The sequence below is a fragment of the Oncorhynchus masou genome, chromosome 8, assembly GCF_036934945.1.
Source record: "Oncorhynchus masou masou isolate Uvic2021 chromosome 8, UVic_Omas_1.1, whole genome shotgun sequence".
Lineage (NCBI taxonomy): Eukaryota > Metazoa > Chordata > Actinopteri > Salmoniformes > Salmonidae > Oncorhynchus > Oncorhynchus masou.
The window spans coordinates 22,924,650-22,944,587 of NC_088219.1; the positions used below are offsets into that span (position 1 = coordinate 22,924,650).

Here is a 19,938-nt window from a genome sequence, read left to right on the forward strand (position 1 = left end):
TTTATAATAAGTGGTCATCCTTTTTGCCTGTTTCTCAAGCCATCTCAATGATTTATGAACTGTTTGGCTTTACTTCCTATTAGTATACTCTGCGGGAGATTGTGGTGCCCGGATATGAGAGCTTTAGCTGTTGTTTGGCTGTGAACATTGCTACTTATTCATTTTTCATACTCTAAATGTTTTATTTGTTCCAAAGTTGATTACATATGTCAAGCTGTTGTTTTGTGGTTGTCAGCCTCAAAACTAGTATCTTGTCATCACTCTTAGCAAATGTCTGTAAAATGACTCAACAGAGTTCATTTGACCTGATTTTCTAGCAATGTTCTACTATACAATACACATAGCTCTCCATGTTCTAAATTAGCATTTTGTTTGAATATATTCTTGATTCTGGTGTGTGATTGTGTTTTACAAGTAGTAGCTAGGTTGCTTTGAGCATGGCAGCTGTTTGTGTGCATGAGTGTGTGTACATGTGTGCACCTGTCTGTGTATTTGTCTTCATGCATGTGTGTGTGTGTTTGTTTTTGTGTATGCACGTTTGCTTGTATGTGTGTGCACCTTTTGTGTGTGTGTGTGTGTGTGTGTATGTATTTTCTGTTGTGGATGTGGGTGAATTAAGGTGCAATCTACAGGGGTGAAATTAGGTTCTGGGCAATAATCTCCCTCTCAGTATAGTTCTACATGACTAAACTGGATTTTCAAATGGACTTGACTGGCAGCCAAGCGGCCCAGAGGCTGATATTTCCATCTATCTTCTCTGCTCTGAAAGAGGAGCTTTTTAATGACAGCAGGCTAGGGCAATGGCATGGGACCCGACAGATCTGCCACTCATAGTTAATCCTTGTGGCTTGTTTACACTGTAGGAAAACAGGTAAGCAATGCATTAGCATTGATTTGCCCACTATGACCCAAGCCTCACACAGCATGCTGAAAGGCTCTCAGACACTGTGTGTATAGGACTACATTTGGACTTGTTTAATATAGCACAGAAAGTAAGTTATTGTTCAGTTGAAGTGATTTTAAAGATATACAGTAGAAATTAATCTCTGTGGAAGATTAAACCTTTGAAAATGGATTTGGTTATCAGTTTATTACAATGCATATCTCTCTTTGTTTCTAAGAAAAGCACATACTGGTACGTAACTGCATTTGTGCTGTATTTATCTTTAGTTTCTTATCCCTTTCTTCTGGGTCTTGAGAGAATGTAGCAACAAAGTTGGAGATAGAAAATGAGCCGTGAAAAATCCTTGAGCACTCTTGCCGGAGGCTACAAATATATCTCAGTTCTGTTTCACAGGTCACTGTCAAAAGAAAAACTGGAGAGACAGATGTGCCAGTAATCAAGGTAGGGGAAAAAGACTAACATTAAGGAAACATTAAGGAGAGAATGAATTAGTGAGGAGCTAGAGAGAGAGACAGAGAGAGAGAGAGAAAATGAGAGAGAGGGCTGGGAGGGAGGAAGGAGAGTGAGGGAGGAAGGGGAGGGGGGGGAGGGGAGGGGGGGGAGGGGAGGGAGGGAGGGAGGAGTGTGATGGGTAAAATACACTGAATATTAACTTAGTTGAAAACTGAGTCACAATGAGTCAGGGTTAGGGAGCCAGTGGAGCAGAAGACTTTCCCTTTTAAAGATGAGGTGTGTGACTGGCAGACAGTTACACTGGAACATCAGCCCTTCATGATTGCCTGTCACTGACGGATTGGAGTGATAGGCCTCTACTGATACGAAGGAAAATTCTGTCACCCAGTTTCAGAAGGAACCAAATCTCTTTGTTTAGCCCAAAGAAAGACAGACATCGCTTCTCCAGGGCTGCAGGTAGAAGCTCCTGCTGTCCACTTCCCCAGACCAGTCTGTAAAACACCCCCATTGAACTAATCATGCACTTTATTGTCACATTTTATAGCGAACGCCCTTGAGTTCAGGTGGCAAGACGGTTAGTTAAACCAAGCCTTTTAGTGTCTGATTGGAACAGAGCTTGTTCCCCACTCTCCTCCTCCTCATCTCTCTATGTATACTCCTGTCCCCTGTTGCTTTATCCTCTACCCACTGAGTAAAATGGGACTGTTGGTTGGTCTGTGGCTATAGATGTGGTTGTGAACGTGATTGAGTATAAGAAGTGGGTCCAGTGTTGACAATAAAGTATTGCAGTGGGGCTCTGTACTTCATGGGTGAAGAGCCTGGACATGTGATCATTTGACTGCAGGTTTACATCTACATTCAGGTACTGGAGGTGCTTTAGTCTAGGTCTTACTACACAGCACTGTAATGTTCACACCATGACAATTGACCAGATTCCAAACGTTTATCTGTGTTCAGCTCTGGATACAAGTAAAATACTGTACAGAGACCATTTAAAGGGACTATTGCAAACTGAATGAGGTAGTCATCAGGGAATTCATGAATCAGGGGATGAATGAATGATCGAAAGCAATTGTGTCAGTATGCAGCATGTGTAATCAGCAAACCACATGATTTGCACCCATTCTCGCTTAACTAATGCAATCATTGTTATTGCCCGAGTGTAACATTTAAACCCAGTATTCTGTGTTTACACCATCTGCCAATGAACCATTAACTTTGTGTCAAATCTAGGGTTGCAAAAGGAGGGTATATTACTGGAAACGTTCAAAGTTTACTAGTTTACTTGCTAAATTTAAAGTTTGTATTTTATTTTAACATGATGTGTAGTGGCCTTATTAGGTTCTTCATATTATCACAGGTGTCTGTAATTTTGTCTGGCCTTCTGTGTGGCCTTATTTTTATTTTATTTAACCTTTATTTAACTGGGCAAGTCAGTTAAGAAAAGATTCTTATTTACAATGACGGCCTCCTGCGGGGACGGGGCTGGGATTAAACGTTTAAAAATAACATATAAATATAGGACAAAAAAATACATCATGACAAGAGAAGACACCTTTATCGCATGTAACATATATATAATAATACAATAAGATTTGAATGACAAAGCAGTAAAACATTATTTTAAATATAAACCATGAATTTAGTGAAAACCATTGGTATTTGATATGAGGGTAGCAAGTGTGTCGGGTAAGCATCATCTAATAATGAATATCTACAATATTTTTATCTGTACACTTTCTGTGTTTGATATTGCTACTATGCAAGTTACCACTTCACTGTACTGTTTACACCTTCTGTATCCTGTGCATGTGACAAATACACCTTTTATTTATTTTATTCGATATAGGGTGTGTTTACCACATTATCTCACAGGGGATTCCTTAAAGAGATGGGTGGGGCTAATGTTTAAGAGGGTGTGAACAATGCTGAATGGGTGTAGACAAAGAAAGGCTGTAGTAGGTGTACATAAACATTCGCGGGCCATTTTCTCAAAAGTGGGGTTACAAGTTAATCAACTTTCAATTCAGAATTACTTTCCCATTGTTCCCGAACTACAGTGTATGATATATCATTTTCTGTTTCGGAGTCTTTACTTTTATCCAATGTAAAAAACACAATTTCAAATTTTGCTATATAAGACTGAATCGAGGTGGTCCATCACATTTATTCAACCATCTTGTGTATTTCTTCCTTTACTTTCCAAGTGCATCTCTGCAACAAACTCCAACAGTGTTTTCATTGTTTATGTCAATACACATCACTGAAATTAAAGTTTTATTTGATGTAAATTATTCATACTCATTTATATTTTAGTATTCAACTTTTATCTACTTTCTCAAAACATGAGATTAATCTGTAAAACAAATGAGACATGATTTGAATAAGATATTGAAGAACCATTTTTAAGAGTCCACAGGAGGGCGCACCAGGAGGGCGCACCACAATGAAAAGTTGACAGGCAAGTTCTTTTTTTTTCCCGGAAGGCTAGCCAACTAGTCCACAATCTAGTAAACACTTCAGAGATGAGGTGGGGTCTTTTTTTAAGCAAAATTAAATAGATATATATTGTAATTGAACAAAATAGTAAGGTGGCCAATAACTGGGGGCCGTATGCCAATAATACCGAGATGTATTTCTTTTAGCTTAACCGCTGATAAAAAAGCTGATAATGGTAGTATTTACACTGAAATATCAAACATGATAATTGCTAACTCGTTTGCTAACATTTTTACAACACAAATAATCACAAAACATGATGGCTTGATCACAGGATCACACTGTTGAAGGTAATATATTTCTTAAACGCTATTAAATATGCGGACAATACGGGCGTAAGGCTATAAATGATATTTTATTGTTATGTATTATCAAACCTTTCTATATATTAGGACCATTTAAAAAAAAATGCTGTATATTACTGAGTATACTAACAATTACTGGAGCTATTTTCTCTTGTCTTGTCTCTTAAGTCTTTCTGTCCGTGCTCCACATAACCGTAAGCGTAAACATTCTGTCTCACCGATAGCACGTTTCAGTCCTATGATGATGTTGATACACAGGCACTGGGACCCATCCCTTTTACGTTTGAACATCCAGTTGATTTAGATCTTGGCCGTGTACGTCAGGCAGTTCGGTCGACTGCTCAAGAAAGACTAAGGGATATAGACTTCTTGTTTTTCACGCACGCATTGGTGTCAGAGGTTTTGTTAGTTCACAAATAGTCAGGGTTGGGGTCTTATTTTGGAGTGCCCATTGTATGGTGATTGCCTCAGAGCGTGACTTGAGGTTACACCTACAGAATTCCACTAGTTTCTTGGACTGCTCATATACATGGGATTTGCTGCACTGCCTGACCTTCATCGATAATGGGGTACAACGTCTCTTCAGGGTTCTGGGGCTAGAGCTTTTATGATGCGTAATCGCTTCAAAGCTCTGTTGGCTGCTTTACACGTTGTGAATCCTGCCACTGAGGATAATGCAGTTAATGCAGATAGGCTTAGAAAAACTGCACTACTTACTGGACCACCTGAAACAGATTTGTAAAAGCTGTATCAGCCAAATCTAAATGTAGCAGTAGATGAGTGCATGGTCAAATCTAAATGTAGCCGTAGATGAGTGCATGGTCAAATCTAAATGTAGCCGTAGATGAGTGCATGGTCAAATCTAAATGTAGCCGTAGATGAGTGCATGGTCAAATCTAAATGTAGCCGTAGATGAGTGCATGGTCAAATCAAAATGCAGCCGTAGATGGGTGCATGGTCAAATCTAAATGTAGCCGTAGATGAGTGCATGACCAAATCTAAATGTAGCCGTAGATGAGTGCATGGTCAAATCTAAATGTAGCCGTAGATGAGTGCATGGTCAAATCTAAATGTAACCGTAGATGAGTGCATGGTCAAATCTAAATGTAGCCGTTGTCATGTCTTGTTATGTCTGTTCCTGTCCTTTCTCTTCATTCTCTCTCTCTGCTGGTCTTTTTAGGTTACCTTCTCTGTCTCTCATCCTTCAGCTGTTCTACATTTCCCCTAACTAGCTCATTCTCTCTTTCCCCACCTGTTCTCTCTTCCCTCTCTGATTAGGTCTCTATTTCTTTCTCTGTTCCTGCTACTTTCAGTGTCTGATTCTTGTTTGTGTTTTTTGATGCCAGAAGCAAGCTGTCGTCTCGTTTGCTTCCACCTTGTCCTGTCCTGTCGGAGTCTGCCTGGCAGGAGCATCCTGCACTATACTAACGTTCTTTTTGTTCCGCTGACAACGTTGGAAAAGGATTTATGCCATTCCTGTATTTTCATTAAAGAACTCTGTTTTCTGTTAAAACCGCTTTTGGGTCTTCACTCAAGTTCATAACAGCCGTAGATGAGTGCATGGTCAAATCTAAAGGGGCGATCAGGATTAAAGCAGTACAGTGCCTTGCAAAAGTATTCATCCCCCTTGGCTTTTTTCCTATTTTGTTGCATTACAACCTGTAATTTAAATAGACTTTTATTTGGATTTCATGTAATGGACATACCCAAAATAGTCCAAATTGGTGAAGTGAAATTTAAAAATATATATTTTTTTAAAACAGAAAAGTGGTGCATGCATATGTATTCACGCCTTTGCTATGAAGCCCCTAAATAAGATCTGGTGCAGAAGTCACATAATTACTTAGATTGCACAGAGGTGGACTTTATTTAAGTGTCACATGATCTCAGTATATATACACCTGTTCTGAAAGGCCACAGAGTCTGCAACACCACTAAGCAAGGGGCACCATGAAGACCAAGGAGCTCTCCAAACAGGTCAAGGACAAAGTTGTGGAGAAGTACAGATCAGGGTTGGGTTATAAACAAATATAAAACACTTTGAACATCCCACAGAGCACCATTAAATCAATTATTAAAAAATGGAAAGAATATGGCACCACAACAAACCTACCAAGAGAGGGCCGCCAACCAAAACTCACGGACCAGGCAAGGGGGCAGAGAGGCAACAAAGAGACCAAAGATAACCCTGAAGGAGCTGCAAAGCTCCACAGCGGCGATTGGAGTATCTGTCCATAGGACCACTTTAAGCCATACACTCCACAGAGCTGGGCTTTATGGAAGAGTGACCAGAAAAAAGCCGTTGCTTAAAGAAGAAAATATGCAAACACAGCATGTGGGAGACTCCCCAAACATATAGAAGTAGGTACTCTGGTCAGATGAGTCTAAAATCGAGCAATTTGGCCATCAAGGAAAATGCTATGTCTGGCGAAAACCCAACACTTCTCATCACCCCAAGAACACCATCCTCACAGTGAAGCATGGTGGTGGCAGCATCATTCTGTGGGGATGTTTTCATTGGCAGGGACTGGGAAACTGGTCAGAATTGAAGGAATGAAATACAGGGAAATTCTTGAGGGAAACCTGTTTCAGACTTCCAGAGTTTTGAGACAGGGATGGAGGCTCACCTTCCAACAGGACAATGACCCTAAGCATACTGCTAAATCAATACTTGAGTGGTTTAAGGGGAAACATTTAAATGTTTCGTAATGGCCTAATCAAAGCCCAGACCTCAATCCAATTGAGAATCTGTAGTATAACTTAAGATCGCTGTACACCAGCAGAACCCAGCCGACTTGAAGGAGCTAGAGAAGTTTTGCCTTGAAGAATGGGCAAAATCCCAGTGGCTAGATGTACCAAGCTTATAGAGACATAGCCGACGAGACTTGCAGCTGTAATTGCTGAAAAAGGTGGCTCTACAAAGTATTGACTTTGGGGGAGTGAATAGTTATGCACGCTCAAGTTTTCTGTTTTTTCGTCTTATTTCTTGTATATTTTCACAATAAAAAATATTTTGCATCTTCAAAGTGTTGTGTAAATCAAATGATACAAACCCCACAAAAATCTATTTTTAATTCCAGGTTGTAAGGCAACAAAATAGGAAAAATGCCAAGGGGGATGAATACTTTCGAAAGCCACTGTATATGAAGGGAAGCCAACTCGGTGGGGATTTAAATTAAGGGTCATTGCTTCATTTGACACAGGCTACACTTTGATTTCATTGTTTCCGGCAGTTGGGATGGTCGTGTGGTTGACCTAGCTAGGAAAGTTGTTGATGAATTAGTTGTGCCATATGCAAACCAGGGTTACAACGTTTGGTTCGACAACTTTTATACATCATCCACACTCATAAGTAGTCTGAGAGAACAGGGGTTCAATGCATGTAGGACTTGTAGGGTAAACCAGAAACAGTTTCCGGACACGTTTAAGCACTTTAAAAAGTGACAGTGTCAAATAAGTGGATAGGTGGTAATGTATTGGCCATACAGTGAAGAGACACACACATACTTGAGTGGTTTAAGGGGAAACATTTAAATGTTTCGTAATGGCCTAATCAAGGCCCAGACCTCAATCCTATTGAGAATCTGTAGTATAACTTAAGATCGCTGTACACCAGCAGAACCCAGCCGACTTGAAGGAGCTAGAGAAGTTTTGCCTTGAAGAATGGGCAAAATCCCAGTGGCTAGATGTACCAAGCTTATAGAGACATAGCCGACGAGACTTGTACCTGTCTTTCCAATGTTCCTAATGCAAATGATTCCACTCAAGTAACGAGGCTAGTCTGACAGGATGTTATTTCGAATAGGAAAGTGGACCGCCAACCTACTGTAATACACAATTACACAATAGACAGATGGGTGGAGTTGACAAGTCTGATCAACTCTTACAATGATTTGTCGAAGACCAAGAAGTGGTGGAAAACACACAGTTACCTTTTGTTCCAGGAATGGCAGTGTAATCATTCAGCATCTGAGTGGAAAATCGGCAAACTGGTTACTACCAGATGACCTTCAGTGAGATCCTTGCTCGTCAGTTAGGAGCTATTGATGTTAATGACAGGTGTCCATCTTGTGACAGACCTTTGTCTGATAAAACGGTACGCTCATCTTGTCACACACAGCACGTGCCCTGTCTACAGGCCCCCTCTAGAAATTGCTGGCTGTGTTACAGAAAAGATGGAGAGGAAAACAGGACTCGGTGTGTTTGTGTGGCACCTGAATATGAGGGCCAACAGTTTTGCATCGTAGTGGACCGAAATTGTTTTAGGTTGTGGCACTCCAGTGAGCGTGACTCATTGCTAAAACAGGCACTAGGAAATGAACTCAGATGTACACTAGTAATTGTTCCTCTCTTACATGTCCCCTCTCCCTTGCATGTTTTCCCTTTCTTTTCCAAGACATCCTGCATGCCAGCCTCCCTTTATGTTTCATTCATGACTCTAATGGCCTTGGGAATGTAAAGGACTTGTACATTTAATGACTGTAAAATACTGTTGTGCTTTTGGAATTGTTCCCATTCTGACTCTTTGTGTAATAGACTACACTGAGTATACAAAACAAACACCTGCTCTTTCCATGAGCAGGTGAATCCAGGTGAAAGCTATGATTCCTTGATGTCACTTGTTCAATCCACTTCAATCAGTGTAGACAGAGGGGAGGAAATGTATTTTTAAGCCTTGAGACAATTGAGACATGGATTGTGTATGTGTCCATATCAGAGTTTGAATGGGCAAGACAAAAATACAGGCATTCAGCAAGTATTCAGACCTCCTGACTTTTCCACATTTTGTTACGTTTCAGCCTGATTCTAAAATGGATTAAATGATTTTTTTCCCTCATCAATCTAAACACAATACCCCATATTGACAAAGCAAAAACACGTTTTTGCACATTTATAATTAAAAGAAAAGCTCAAATATCAAATTTACATAAATATTCAGACCCTTTACTCAGTACTTTGTTGAAACACCGTTGGCAGCGATTACAGCCTCAAGTCTTCTTAGGTATGACGCTACATGCTTGGCACACCTGTATTTGGCGGGTTTCTCCCATTCTTCTCTGCAGATCCTTTCAAGCTCTGTCAGGTTTGATGGGGAGCGTCGCTGAACAGCTATTTTCAGGTCTCTCCATATATGTTTGATCGTGTTCAAGACCGGGCTCTGGCTGGGCCACTCAAGGACATTCAAAGACGTGTCCCGAAGCCACTCCTGTGTTGTCTTGGCTGTGTGCTTAGGGTCGTTGTCCCCAGTCTGAGGTCCTGAACGCTCTGGAGCAGGTACTCTACTTTGCTACATTCATCTTTCCCTCAATCCTGACTAGTCTCCCAATCCCTACTGCTGAAAACCATCCCCACCTCACAATGCTACTAACACCATGCTTCCCTGTAGGGATGGTGCCAGATTTTCTTCAGACGTGACGGTTGGCATTCAGGCCAAATATTTCAATGTTGGTTTCATCAGACCAGAGAATCTTGTTTCTCATGGTCTGAGAGTCTTTAGGTACCTTTTGGCAAACTCTAAGTGGGCTGTCATCTGCCTTTTAATGAGGAGTTTCTTCCGTCTGGCCACTCTATCATACAGGTCTGGTTGGTAGAGTGCTGCAGAGATGGTTGTCCTTCTGGAAGGTTTTCCCATCTCCACAGAGGAACTCTGGAGCTCTGTCAGAGTGTTCATCACATTCTTGGTCACCTCCCTGACCAAGTCCCTTCTCTCCCAATTGCTCAGTTTGGCCGGGCGGACAGGTATAGGAAGAGTCTTGGTGGTTCCAAACTTCTTTCATTTAAGAATCATGGGGGCCAGTGTGTCATTGGGGATCTTCAATGCTGAAAAAAATGGTACCCTGCCCCAGATCTGTGCCTCAACACAATGCAATCTCGGAGCTCTACGGACCATTCCTTCAACCTCATGGCTTGGTTTTTGCTCGGACATGCACTGTCAACTGTGGAACCTTATATAGACAGGTGTTTTCCTTGACTGCTCAGCTTGGCCAGGCATCCAGCTCTAGGAAGAGTCTTGGTGGTTCCAAACTTCTTTCAATTAAGAATGATGGAGGCCACTGTGTTCTTTGGGACCTTCAATGCTGAAGAAATGTTTTGGTACCCTTCCCCAGATCTGTGTCGCGAAACAATCCTGTCTTTGACCTCATGGCTTGGTTTTTGCTCTGACATGCACTATCAACTGTGGAACCTTAAATTGACAGGTGTGAACTTTTCCAAATCATGTCTAATCAATTGAATCTACGACAGGTGGACTCCAACCAAGTTGTAGAAACATCTAATGGATGATCAATAGAACCAGGATGCACCTGAGCTCAATTTCAAGTCTCATAGCAAAGGGTCTGAATGCGTATGTAAATACAATTAGTAAAAAACTGTTTTTATTTTGTCATTATGGGGTATTGTGTGTAGATTGATGAGGGGGAAAAAACGATTTCATTCATTTAAGAATAAGGCTGTAACGTAACAAAATGTGTAAAAATTCAAGAGGTCTGAATACTTTCCGAATGCTCTGTAGATCCACTTTTAGACCACTGTTCTAATAACAATAATCACAAATGATATTGTCATTTTTAGATTTGGTGTTTCTGATGTATGGCGGGTACTAAATCCCACAAGGCAATGCTTTACACTGTTACACTCAATTTTATACACCTGTCAGTTATGAGTGTGGCTGAAATAGCCGAATGCACTAATTTGAAATGGTGTCCACATACTTTTGTATTTATAGTGTATACATAAAAACAATATAACGTAAGTCTGTACATTACTGCACATCATACAATGTACTATACAGCCCACAGTAGCTTCAGCATCATTAGTATTCCTCTCCAGCAGGCCAGACCAGGAAGCACTATCGGCCCTGAGGAGCCCATTGAGATGAACAGCACAGAGATATGGAGCCACAGTGGATATTATAGATGACCCTGGAGGGCAGGACCTCGGGGAAAAATACAAGTGTTGGCCATTATGGATGACCAAAGCTCTGGACTCTCAGGGGAAGACAATTATGCTTTTATTAAGGAAGAACGCTGTGGGGCCAGCAGTGTTAAGCTGAGTTACCACTCACCAGTGTCTACAGTGGTACCATGGTCATGCAGCACAGAGGACATGAAAGGAATCATTTAGTTACTTTGAAAGCCTCAGAGTGGTGCATCAATGAAATAGCTTTTAAGTTATAATTTTACCTTGTAAATAATCAAGAAATCGTTTGAGTAATTTTAACCTTTTAAGTAATCATCTTTTTCGAGAATGGCTGTTGCATAGATGTCTCTTTTATCCTGTCAAGTAAACAAGGTGTTTTTGGTCTATTGTCTTTTCTTATAGAGGGTAATTTCTGCTGGGCCTTTCATCTTTGGTAACTATGATAAATCCTCACAAATTTCACTCCACTTCCACCATGTACAAACACTCAAAAGGTCACAGAGCGTGTCTTCACTCAATAGGCGAACACACATCTACACTGAGTCAACATAATGCAAGTACTCGGTCGTGCCTCTCAGTAGCATAACAGCGAGAGAGAGATACAGTGGGGAGGAACAGACAGAGGCCCACAGGAGACGGCCAGTTTCCCGTCTGAAGTGACTCATCTAAATGTCTCGCTTTGTCTCTCCCTGAGTGAGCTGTTACTGTATGCTACCTGCCATATGGCCGTCACAGCCTGGCCCAGCCAGACACTCTCCCTCCCAATCTGTTGGGGTAAGCGCTCAGACAGCTGCTGGATTCCCCCCTGTGGACACAGAGCAGCATCACAGTCCAAGGTCAGTGCAGTACAGTCACAATATGTGTAGAGTAGAACATCAGTGTGTTGAGTTCAATTAGGACTGCTAACCAAGTTCCCACAATATGTGGTATGAAATGTGTCTTAATATCTACCTGGCTCTTACCTATATCTTGCTAGCTTTCTTTTCAATATCTCCTCCTCCAAGACCCAAAGGAACAGGGGAATTCTCGTGTTTTCCATAGAGAGCAACAGAAGTGACTTCTATGACTGTGTCATGACTGTCTTGATCAGGTCAGGTTAGAGGAGACCACAACCCTACAGATTATCTCTCAACCCTACAGATTATCCCTCACGCCCCTGGTAAATCTCAGGCCACAGACAAATTCATTTGTCCTGTTACTATGGAGAACCAGCCTTAGAACATTAAACATGAATTAAAGGGACTTTGGAACAATGGTTTCCGTCAGCCACAATGGTGGTCATGACGGTAGATGGAATATGAAAATGTATGTCATTTTTGTTCTGTTATTAAAGGTTAATAAATGACGTTATTATGAAAACATTGTAACGTGAAGAGCTTGTTTCATGTTTATACGTTGTAAGTTGTATGGAAAATATCCAAATCAAAGAGAATGTTTTGGGAAAGATTAAATATGAAGTTACTTGTCTAAAATTGGATTTGAGAAAAACTGCCTCATTAACTTGGTACGCCCAGAGAATTGCCCTAAAGGCAGTTACGCCCACTTCTGACCCAAGGGTATAAAACCTGTGAGGTCTAAAAAAAAGTAAACGAACCCAGAACGCAACGCAAGTTTGAGGACAAAGAAATCCTTTTCGACCCAAGCTACAGATGAGTAGCTGTGTCTCAGCGGGTGAATTCAAGCCGAACCACTTAGCCTCCATCTCCCATCAAATCGTGGTATCTAAAGGGTTTCCTTCCTATGTTGTGAGCTCTGAGCTACAGAGCTGTCTGTCCTCAGAAGACCCCTTCCAGAGCAAAGGGTGAGGGAACAGACTCCTAAGCCATAAAGGACATTGACACCGGGAGGATGAGCAAGGAGGTGTGCAGGAGAAGTGTGTCATCGAGCAGCTGAACGGTCCGCGCAGAGAATCCTCGGAGGTCTACCCCACGTAATTACATCATTATATTCTGACCCATAAGAGCGGCAGTTTGGGGCAAGGCTAGGGTTAGAATAGCATAGCTGACAAATTCCCCCAAATGTATATTTCTCTTGTGTACTTTCTTTTTTCTCTCTCTTTTGAAATTCCCATTGTGGGTAACATGCGCCATAGTGTGTTGGCCCGTTATACTAAGTTCTAATCAATATCCTATAATGTTTACTCTCTGTTCCGAATGCACTAGATGACCAGTTCTTATAGCCTTTTAGCCATACTAAAGTACCATCTTAGATATCATCCTGACCAACTTGCCCTCTAAACACACCTCTGCTGTCTTCAACCAGGATCTCAGCGATCACTGCCTCATTGCTTGCGTGCGTAATGGGTACGCGCACAAACGACCAGCCCTCACCACTGTCAAAACACGTCAACGAGGAGGCCTTTCTAATCAACCTGACCTGGGTATCCTAGAAGGATATTGACCTCATCCCATCAGTAGAGGATGCCTGGTTGCTCTTCAAAAGTGCTTTCCTCTCCATCTTAAATAAGCATGCCCCATTCAAAAAATGTTGAACTAAGGACAGATATGGCCCTTGGTTCACCCCAGAGTTGACTCCCCTTGACCAGCACTAAAACATCCTGTGGCTTTCTGCATTAGCATCGAATAGCCCCCTAAATACATGCAACTTTTCAGGGAATTACATGCAACTATGCAACTTTTCAAGGAAGTCAGGAACCAATATACTCAGTCAGTTAGGAAAGCTAAGGCAAGCTTTTTCAAACAGAAATTTGCATCCTGTAGCACTAATTCCAAAAAGTTCTGGGACACTGTAAAGTCCATGGAGAATAAGAGCACCTCCTCCCAGCTGCCCACTGCACTGAGGATAGAAAACACTGTCACCACCGATAAATCTACGATAATCGATAGTTACAATAAGCATTTTTCTACGGCTGGCCATGCTTTCCACTTGGCTCGCAAAAACAAAGCCTCCTTCACTCATGCTGCCAAACATACCCTCGTAAAACTGACTATCCTAGCCTCCAACACTCTACTCAGCAAACTGGATGTAGTCTATCACAGTGCCATCAGTTTTGTCACCAAATCCCCATATACAGTGGGGCAAAAAAGTATTTAGTCAGCCACCAATTGTGCAAGTTCTCCCACTTAAAAAGATGAGAGAGGCCTGTAATTTTCATCATAGGTACACTTCAACTATGACAGACAAAATGAGAAAAAAAATCCTGAAAATCACATTGTAGGATTTGCCCCACTGATTTGCCCCTCCCATCACTGCGACCCATCATGCTCTCATTGGCTGGCCCTCACTACATATTCATCGCCAAACCCACTATCTCCAGGTCACCTATCATTGCTTGGTAAAGCCCCACTTTATCTCAGCTCACTGGTTACTATAGCAACACCCACAAGTAGCACGCTCCAGCAGGTATATTTCACTGGTCATCCCCAAAGCTAACACTTACTTTGGCCTCCTTTCCTTACAGCTTTCTGCTGTCAATGACTGGAATGGACTGCAGTAATCACTGAAGCTGGAGCCCTCTCTAACTTTAAGCATCAGCTGTCAGAACAGCTTACCGATCACTGTACCTGTAGACATCCAATCTGTAAACAGCACACCCAACTATTTGAGAACTTAGACACTGTCTTGTTGGCCTAAAGTTATATCCTAATTTGACTTTGGTGCAGGTCATGTTCTTCACATTACCGTCTCTGGTAAACACATACTATATCAAATAAAATCAACATTTATTTGTCACATGGACAGGATACAGAATATGAAGAGAAATGGTTACCTGCATAGTGGAGTCTTTTGTTTAGACATAGCTAGCTAGCTAGCTAGCTAAACAATGAACCATAATCCAACTTATAACGTTACTACCTTGCATGAATCTACAGGTAGCTAACCAACCAGTTTCAATGTTAGCTAGCTAGCTAATGTTAGGCTATAACTAGCAATGCAAATTGCTCTGCGATACGGATAATATTACACGTAATGTTAGCTAGTGAGCCAGCCAGCTAACAGTAGCTAGCTAGCTAACAGTACGTTTTAACTTGAAATGAAAACGACTTTCTGACAAAATTCTAAACACATAATATCTGAAAATATAGCTAGCCAGACGATCTTACTTGTATACATTGATGGATGCTTCCTCTCTGTCACGGATGCCATGGTTGCCTTTAGTTTGAAGATGTGATCCAGAAACAGGTGTTTTATACAACCGCCTTCTGTGTGTTCTCTTTTCAACTGCAATCAAACACCAGAATTTTATCCATCTCCTTAGCTATCATACTCTAATTTATATATATTTTTACCTTTAACTGGGCAAGTCAGTTAAAAACAACTTCTTATTTTCAATGATGGCCTAGGAACAGTGGGTTAACTGTGTTGTACAGGGGCAGAATGGCAGCTTTTCACCTTGTCAGGTCAGGGATTTGATCTTGCAACCTTCCGGTTACTAGTACAATGTTCTAACCACTAGGCTACCTGCTGCCCTGAGCATTTCACTGATTTCAAAACTTGGAAACTCGCTCAAAACTCGGTACAAGCAGAGTTTGTAGCATGGTTGGGTGCAACTGGGCAACAGAGCTCTGAAAGGGGCAGCAGCATTTTAAAAGGACAATTACATACTTGTAATAGAAACATAAAAAATCATATTTTTTGACAATTACTATTTATTGATTACATTTCTTTATATACAGAAGTCAGTTGCATGAGAGCCCAAATTTGAGGGTGGGAGATTACAAACAGGACAAAGTGTCCTCAAAAATATAAGTTGTTCTCTAACAGTTTCATTGCAACTTTTTATTTTACAATACATAGTTGTGCTGTTGTCTTGATGTACTCTGAAGGAAGTCCTCACTGTCTCAGACTTGAAAAAAACATCTGTTCTAAGAGATGAGCTCCTTGGTGGCCATCCATAAACCAAGCCCTCTGACTGTGCCTGAGGCAGGATACACATTAGATAGGAACACTACAGAGCATCCTCTAGGCACTGTAGGGACACACATACAGTGGAACTCCCAGTTCTTGACATTTCTGAATATTTAAATCTGTAATAAATTAAATTTCAAACACTTTTGTCCTTATTTTTTTCTTTGTTCTATTGGTATCTTCACGTGTGGCGAGGCGGCATTTACCACACCAATGTTCAATCGGGTGTGGCACCACCACACCACAATACATTGAAGCAAAGGGGCAAAATGCAGTTTTTTAAAATCAATTTGCTTTATGATTTGTCAACTCGCACACAATTTCTCTGCCCTTGACATCTAAGTGCAACTGCAGGGTCTTTGCGTGTCTTGACCAATCAGATTCATGGAAATCGCAGGTCATGCGGGCCAAGCACCATGCACAAGTTCAAGGCGCGCTCTCCACTTTCCTCCTGTTATTATTTAGCACTCCAAATAGACACAAGCAAAAACTCTTCCATAAATGTAGCAGCCTATACACCTAAACACTAGCAATATGATATGCTGTATTGCATGGAAACTAGAATATTTTTCTGACTGATCAACTCTAACAGCAGCTGCATTGTCTAGCCCTGCTATGCACCCTGTTCCTCTGGTTAGGGTAAACAAAGTGGTAAATTGTGTATTTATAGCCCACATGTTTGTGAGAAAATGTGAATGGGATCAAAATTGGTTTATATTCAATCCAAAATTATTAACTGGAATTAATCATTAAACAAAATAGCTTACATATACTGTGAGTAAAAAATGTATTCAGCCTACATGATGCGATCCTGCATAAAGCAAGCTCAGCCCTGTGACTTTTGTCAATGATGTTGCTTTCTCTGAGTCTGTGTATAGCAAACCCCCCTAGTCCTTTAAAATAGAATACATATGAACAAGTACAAGATTGCTGTAGGTTGACTGGGTTTTTATCCTCCCCAAGCCCAGGAGTTTTTCCAGGAGTAAAAAACAACAACAAGTGACCTGATTAGAACAACTCTGGTCCCATCATAGCCCATCTTAAACCTTTTTACAATCACGTCATATCGTATAACGTCCGGGCTTATACCTGGTTAAGTTACCAGATCAGGAAAAGATCAGATCAGTTACCAGATCAGGCCCCAGATCATTTTTTTCACTGCACCTCTCTGGGACCTGTTGTCCCACCTCTGATCTCGACCCAAATGTTGGACCGTATCCCAACTCTGCTGCTGTCTATACTCACACTATTAAAAAACGATTAAAATCAAAGAATATATCATGTTGGTGTACATGCTCTCGGTTGTTGTTTTTGGTGTCAGGTCCTTAGTGAGTGGGGTGAGTTCTGAGATGTGGTGCCTGTCACCTTCTGTCCAGGCATGCTTCTCTATGTAGGAGTGTAGGGTCATATTGTCCAACTCCTGGGCATTGGGGTTCTTCATGGGGTCCTCCACTGACACTGTGGAACTCAACCTGTCAATCTGACACACAGCACATACACGTATACACAGCACACACATTAATGATAATGCATTCAGTAAACATTAATAATATAGACAATTGAGACAGCTAAAATATAATTGACGTATAAAGCAATACAATATTACAGTATTATTATTATAATATTACAGTATGATTATTATAATATTACAGTATTCATAATTTCTACATTGGCCTCAAACCATTGTTTGAAGCCCATTATTTTGCAATCTTCTTGGTGTTCACTGGATCTGTCCTGTTGTTGCTTCCATCCCTCTCCTCAATCTGGGTTCAAACCCGTCCACCAGGGACGCATCGACAACTGTCACTCACAAAACATAGCTAACCATTTCACATAAGCTACATTCACCACCCTTTGACCGCAGTAGGGAAGAGCCAAACTGAGTGATCGCATTCAACAGCATTAATGTAACAGTGTTGCTTCCATCCCACTCCTTTCCCCAACCTGGGCTCGAACCAGGGACACTCTGAACACATCGACAACTGTCACCCACAAACCTTGCTGAGCATGAGGAACCACCACGTCACGGTCTCAGTGAGGGTGGCGTCACCGATTGAACACTATTAGCGTACAGCGCGAACTAGCAAGCAATTTCACATTGGCTATATTAATAGTGTGTTTATATGCCATCATTAGGTTGCGAGACCACACACACATTAACAACGCATGGTTCATTTAGAATACAATTAACACATCACATCAATTCAGCACACAATTATCAAACCGGTTGAACTACTAGGATGATGAAGTCATTGTTGATTGGGTTTTCAAAATACAATGGATATGTTGTTTTTTTGTTGTAATTTAGCTTATTACTGTAAGAGCAACTTACAGAAATAATTACAGTTAAGCACCTTGCTCAAGTGCATATCAACAGATTTTTCACAAAGTCGGCTCAGGGATTCAAACCAGGGACCTTTCTGTTAGTGGCCCAATGTTTTTAACTACTAGGCTACATTCCACCTGACTTTTCGATAAAAAAATGTCTTTTGTTAGTTTTGTATTCATTTGTTTAGATGAGTCATAAGCACACGCTGAGCATTTTTGTGTGCTGTTTCTCAGTTTGATATACTGTTGGTAAGATCAGGTTTTTACAAACCTCTTCAGGACCCTCAGCCATTCCATGAATTTTAACTATGGAAGTTTAAGGACATGCATCGTCCTCCAAGTTAGGAATTGAGGAAGTATCGTCATGCAAAGGTTGGTTGAAAATGCTCGGTGCAACGCTTAACATTACCTACCTAATAACACCTCAGTCAGCTGGAACAGGAATAATGGTCCGACTAGGCAATCTTTTTAATAGCTAACTATTCCACACTAGACTCAACTTGACTCAACTTGTCAACGAATCCCTCTTGAATAGGTGAATCAGGTGAGCTCGTTCTGGGCTACAACAAAATTGTATAACATTTGGGGGTCGCAGAGGAACGGCTTGAAAACCCGCGACCCACAGCAACGCATTCTTCTATGGACCAATTTATGCCAAAGTCTATCTGTAGCAAAACAAGATCAAATTGATATTGCATTGGCTAAAATGATTGCCACCAATTTGCAGCCATTTTCAAAATCACTTATTCCACAACTGTACAATAGAACACAGGCTTCAGGAAAGTGTCCAAAAAGCTACTGCAGTTTGCCTTACCACTGACTGCTGGACATCAATGGTAACCACTTCTTACAGGTTACATGTCACTCCACTGAATTTTTTTATGTCTAGCTGTCTTCTGGAGTGCTTTGAGTTCAGCGACAGACATACCTCAGAGAACTTGGCAGAGGAACTGTTGAGAGTGGCCAGAGAATGGCAAGTAGATGGAAACGTGATCTGTTGTGTTAGCGACAATGCAGCTAACATAAACAAAGCCATGAAAATATTAAAATGGACCCATCATCCCTGTCTTGCCCACACAATCAACCTGATTGTAAGAGATGCTCTGAAGGTGATGAAGCCCACTGTGGACAAAGTGAAAGCAGCTGTGGAATACTTCCACAGGAGCACAGTAGGTGCTGAAAAACTAAAGTCTACACAATGCCAGATGGGGATGCTGAGCTGAGGCCTAACAAGACTGCACTACAAGCCTCAAAAATGATACTCCTGTATAAGGGTCTACAGCGAATCACAGCCAGCCGCCAGAGAGAAGCAAATGTAACCACAGGATATGTGACATAGTTGATGGACACCCATCAATGGACAGAAAGTGCCACAGAATGGAATATAATGAAGTGCTATCAGAAACCGCTGCACCCAACCGTTGACCCCAGGTTTAAGAAGTTAGCCTTCAGTGATGCCAGAGCGGTTGATGAGGCTCTTCAAAGAATAACCTCAGCAGCAGGGAGGGACAGCCCCAGCAGTCAGCTGGCTCAGGCACCAGGACAACAGGAAGAAGAGGGAGCAGATGGAGCAGAAGCACCAGCAGTAGTGCCACAAACTGCTGTTTGGATGCTGTTTGATGAGAGAGCAACTGGGGATGCAGCACGAAGGAATCCCTCAGC

The 19,938-nt window shown here is 41.4% G+C and overlaps 1 pseudogene; it reads right to left on the reverse strand.

The window, feature by feature from the left end:
* The window catches only part of LOC135543786 (uncharacterized), a 102,300-nt pseudogene that overhangs the window by 80,210 nt on the left and 2,152 nt on the right, over positions 1 to 19,938 (reverse strand).